Source organism: Camellia sinensis, chromosome 13 (genome assembly GCF_055761805.1).
Source record: "Camellia sinensis isolate YWXY chromosome 13, ASM5576180v1, whole genome shotgun sequence".
Lineage (NCBI taxonomy): Eukaryota > Viridiplantae > Streptophyta > Magnoliopsida > Ericales > Theaceae > Camellia > Camellia sinensis.
In genome coordinates, this window is record NC_138973.1 from 91,177,897 (window position 1) to 91,184,180 (window position 6,284).

Consider the following 6,284-nt stretch of genomic DNA (forward strand, 5'->3'; position numbering starts at 1 on the left):
GTGAAGCCACCCGAGATGTGTCTTCGCGTCGAGACCATAGTTTTTGTTTGGCCAAGCTTGTGAAGCTCTGGTTTTGTATAGTTGGTTATGCTATAGTTTTGATCTTCGATTATATATATTTGATAAATGTTTGTAAATATTATATTTTATGGAGTACAAATTTTGTAATTTACTTTCACTTTAGACCCCGTATAATTATTTATATTTTGAAATTTCTGTCTGAGACCGTAAGTAATCTCATGATTACTGGCTGGTCATAATCCAAACCTCTAAGAGCGGGTTCAGGTCATGACAAATATTATGTCCATAAGGACAACCTCTCATAAAATGGCCAAACTATCCTTGTATATATAGTATTTCCCAAACCAAACCCTACCCAAACCGTTCCATCATCATCTCTCTCTCTCTCTCTCTCTCTCCGCTTCACCTCTCTTAATGGCACTGCACGATCTCCGCTGTCCATTCAAACGTTCGGCGATCTTTAATCAACAAAAACGTTGTGACCTCATCACAACCCTCGCAACGCTTAGCGCCAAGCTCGGACGATGACTCATTATCGTACACCACGGCAAAACATCAGACATCAAGCATTACTTGCTAGAATCTCCCTCGCCGGAGACTCTTTCATCCGATCTCCAACTCAGCCTAATTCAGTTGACCTCACTATCTCTATCAACCTCCAGATCCAGAAGCTTAATTAATTGAGGACATCGATCATTTACTCAAGAAACATGAGCTATCTTGCGAACCACTAGCGTGCTTCAGCGCCCCTAAGCTTCAGCACCTGTCGAACATCAAGGTCACTAGTTTGGTGCTGAAGCTGAGGTTTGGATACAAGGTCAAGCTCCACGGAGGGTTCTTTTGGCTTAGATGTAGGTTCGGGGCCTTGGTTTTGAAGAAAGATGACTATGGAGGTTAAATAGTAAGGTTTCAGATATGAGATTTCTCATTCAAAAATATATGTTTAAGATTTGGAATTTCTCATTCGAAAATATGTTTAAGATCATTCGAAGGTCCAAGTCTTTCCTCATTAAAAATTTTCATTCGAAACCATGTCCTTTAGATTCGAGATTTATTATTAAAAAAAAAAGCCATGTTTCAAATATGAAAATTTTCATTTGAAAATATATCTTTAAGATCTGAGATTTCTTATTCGAAACTTGCATTTGAGATATGAAAACGTGTTGGAAAGAGAGAAAGTGTGTATATATATATTTTGCGGAGCCTCCTCCCTGCACAGGCTTTTGATTTTTTGCAATAGTTCTTGTTGTTGTTGTTGATGATGAAGATTTAAGATCTGTTCTTTTTTTTTTTTTGGTAGTTCTTATTGTTATTGATAATGATGATGATGATGATTAAGAAGATCTGAGATCTGGTTTTTTTATTTTTTTTTGGTTGATGATGGTGATGAAATAGATTGTAACAAATAGAGGAGAGAGAGAGAGAGAGAGATTTGAATAGATATAATTTAGTTTGGCTTGGTATTTCAACAGATAGATAGAATTTAGGAGAAAATTTGAGCAGATAGTCAAAATTTTTGAACAGATAGATATAAAATTGAACATATAGATGGACTTTAGAAGAAAAAATTGAACATATAAATATAAAATTAAACAGATAAATAGAAGTTAGGGACAAAATTGAACAAATAGGTAAAATTTAGGAGAAAAATTGAACAGATAATGGAAAAACTAAATAGATAGTCAAAAAATTTGAATAGATAGATATAAATTTGAAAAGATAGACAAAAATTTGGACAGATAGATGTAAATTTGAACATGTAGTCAACCAAAAGTCAAACAAATAAAGAAAGTCAAAGGGTAAAATAGAAAACAAAGGATGTGTTTGGAAGGATTTTCAAACTATATTTCCACAATAGACAAAAAACCTCTGTGTCAGGCGAGATTTTCAAAATTTTTTTTTTAAATTTGGCCTAACCGGTCGTCCCAGTAATCGTTCGGCCGGTTGACCAGAACAGTGCAATTTTTTTTTTTTGCAATTGACACATGTTAATTTTTATATGTTAAAAAAAAATATTTTCCAAATTTTTAAAATTTTTTTATGAGCTTTAATAGAATTTTGAATTGTGTGTTTGATTATAAGTTATAAGTTTTTGTATCAAACATCATATGTCACATCAAAAATTCTTCATTCAATTCAAAACTCTTTTCAAAACTAATTCACCAAACAAATTTTTCACACTCAAATCATAATTCCAAAACTCACAAACTCAAAATACAACTCCTATTCTCAAATTATATTTAGAAAACTCTACCAAAATATCTTCTAAGACTTTTCATCAAATTATTTTACAAAGCGTTGATTTTTCACCAACAAAAAAAATTTACTAGACCTAATGCCTTATCACAACTTTTCTCTTTTTTTAATAGTCTGTTATTAAAGAAAATTGAATAAAACCAAAGTGACTTCACTTGTATAGTCTACATTTATTCACGCAGTAAGCTTTAAAACAGCTTCAATGATCCTGCAAGTTGAATTTTTTCTGGTTTTCATGGCGGTCTGAGTTTAATTTTTGGTTCACCAAAGGTTGGCAAGATGAATGAAAGAGGCTTTTCCCAATATAAGCCTTTTTTCCATTCTATTTCCAAAACTAGGTCAACTTCTGACGGAATGCCAAAACTAAACTAAAACGCCATTACTATTCGCGCTTTTACTGTTAGGAGGCCAAAAGTTGATGAATAGTGAAATCGCTATTTGAAATCGCGATTTTAATTAAGAAAACGCTGTTCCAAATCGCGCTTTTAACATAAAAAAAAATTCTGAAGAAAACGCTATTTAAAATAGCGCTTTTACTGTGCATATAATAATTTTTTTTTTTTTTTTTTTTTTTTTTTTAAAAACGCCATTTGAAATGGCGTTTCTACTACCAACCAAACCCAACCCACACAATGACACACACACACACCAATGGCCACACCCACAACACTCAAGCATTGAAGTAATATAATTTTTATATATAATAATAATTTATAATAATTAATTATATAATTTTTATAATTTTCGTAAATATAAATCATTTTTAGGTTATGAATGGTTTGATTTATAATACGTACGTATGTAAGGATAAAAATTTTTATAATCAAAAATAATTTTTATAATCAAAAACAATTTATAATACGTATGTATTATAAAAAATTTTATAATAATTTATAATACGTATGTATTATTTGAATCTTTACATTTTTTATTTAAAATTTTTCACAGTAAACCCATCTTCACATTTTATAATACGTATGTATTATTCAAAAATAATTTATAAAAATTTATAATTAATACGTATGTAAATAATTTAATACGTATCTTCACATTTACATACGTATGGTTTAAGGGTAAATTTTTTTATAAATGACTTAAATGATAAATCAAACCATTCATAACCTAAAATTTTTTACCCTTACATACGTATGGTTTAAATAATTTATAAAAATTATTGCCATACGTATGTAAAAATCGATTATAAAAATTGCAAAAATTGATTATAAATTTTTTTATATATAATAATAATTTATAATAATCAATTATATAATTTTTATAATTTTTAAATTTTTTTTAATTTTTACAATTTTTACAATTTTTTTACCCTTTATTTTATAAATAAAGGGTAAAAAAATGATTTATATTTACGAAAATTATATTTTGCAATTTTTAAAATTATAAATAATCTAAATGTGAAGATGGATTTACTGTAATAATTTTTGAATAATTTTTGCAATTTTTATAATCGATTTTTACATACGTATGACAATAATTTTTATAAATTATTTAAACCATACGTATGTAAGGGTAAAAAAATTTAAGTTATGGATGGTTTGATTTATCATTTAAGTCATTTATCAAAAAATTTACCCTTAAACCATACATATGTAAATGTGAAGATGGGTTTACTGTAAATGTAAATGTGAAGATACGTATTAAATTATTTACATACGTATTAATTATAAATTTTTATAAATTATTTTTGAATAATACATACGTATTATAAAATGTGAAGATGGGTTTACTGTGAAAAATTTTAAATAAAAAATGTAAAGATTCAAATAATACATACGTATTATAAATTATTATAAAATTTTTTATAATACATACGTATTATAAATTGTTTTTGATTATAAAAATTATTTTTGATTATAAAAATTTTTATCCTTACATACGTACGTATTATAAATCAAACCATTCATAACCTAAAAATGATTTATATTTACGAAAATTATAAAAATTATATAATTAATTATTATAAATTATTATTATATATAAAAATTATATTATTTCAATGCTTGAGTGTTGTGGGTGTGGCCATTGGTGTGTGTGTCATTGTGTGGGTTGACTTTGGTTGGTAGTAGAAACGCCATTTCAAATGGCGTTTTTTAAAAAAAAAAAAAAAAAAAATTATTATATGCACAGTAAAAGCGCTATTTTAAATAGCGTTTTCTTCAGAAATTTTTTTTATGTTAAAAGCGCGATTTGGAACAGCGTTTTCTTAATTAAAATCGCGATTTCAAATAGCGATTTCACTATTCATCAACTTTTGGCCTCCTAACAGTAAAAGCGCGAATAGTAATAGCGTTTTAGCTTAGTTTTGGAATTCCGTCAGAAGTTGACCTAGTTTTGGAAATAGAATAGAAAAAAGGCTTATATTGGGAAAAGCCTCTGAATGAAAACAGACTGGCGAGTAGCGACCAAGAAACAGGAGGCTTTTCCCAATATAAAGCCTTTTTTACATTGTATTTCCAAAACTAGGCCGACTTCTGACGGAATTCCAAAACTAAGCTAAAGCGTTATTACTATTCGCGCTTTTACTGTTTGGAGGCCAAAAGTTGATGAATAGTGAAATCGCTATTTGAAATCGCGATTTTAATTAAGAAAACGCTGTTCCAAATCGCGCTTTTAACATAAAAAAAATTTCTGAAGAAAACGCTATTTAAAATAGCGCTTTTACTGTGCATATAATATTTTTTTTTTTTTTTTTTTTTTTTTTAAAAACGCCATTTGAAATGGCGTTTCTATTGTAACCCACACACTGACGCGCGCGCACACACACACCAATGGCACACCCACAACACTCAAATTGAAATAATATAATTTTTATATATAATAATAATTTATAATAATTAATTATATAATTTTTATAATTTTCATAAATATAAATCATTTTTAGGTTATGAATGGTTTGATTTATAATACGAAGGATAAAAAATTTTATAATCAAAAATAATTTTTGCAATTTTTATAATTAAAAATAATTTATAAATTATCAAAAATAATTTATAATACGTATGTATTATAAAATTTTTTATAATAATTTATAATACGTATGTATTATTTAAATCTTTACATTTTTTATTTAAATTTTTTTACAGTAAACCCATCTTCACAATTTATAATACGTATGTATTATTCAAAAATAATTTATAAAAATTTATAATTAATACGTATGTAAATAATTTAATACGTATCTTCACATTTACATTTACAGTAAACCCATCTTCACATTTACATACGTATGGTTTAAAGGTAAATTTTTTTATAAATGACTTAAATGATAAATCAAACCATTCATAATCTAACATTTTTTATCCTTACATACGTATGGTTTAAATAATTTATAAAAATTATTGCCATACGTATGTAAAAATCGATTACAAAAATTGCAAAAATTGATTATAAATTTTTTTATATATAATAATAATTTTTATAATTTTTAATTTTTTTTTAATTTTTACAATTTTTACAATTTTTTTACGCTTTATTTTATAAATAAAGGATAAAAAAATGATATAATTATTACAGTAAATTATTATTACAGTAAATCCATCTTCACATTTAGATAATTTATAATTTTTAAAATTGCAAAATATAATTTTCGTAAATATAAATCATTTTTTTACCCTTTATTTATAAAAATGATTTATATTTACGAAAATTATAAAAATTATATAATTAATTATTATAAATTATTATTATATATAAAAATTATATTATTTCAATTTGAGTGTTGTGGGTGTGCCATTGGTGTGTGTGTGCGCGCGTCAGTGTGTGGGTTACAATAGAAACGCCATTTCAAATGGCGTTTTTAAAAAAAAAAAAAAAAAAAAAATTTATTATATACACAGTAAAAGCGCTATTTTAAATAGCGTTTTCTTCAGAAATTTTTTTTTATGTTAAAAGTGCGATTTGGAACAGCGTTTTCTTAATTAAAATCGCGATTTCAAATAGCGATTTCACTATTCATCAACTTTTGGCCTCCAAACAGTAAAAGCGCGAAT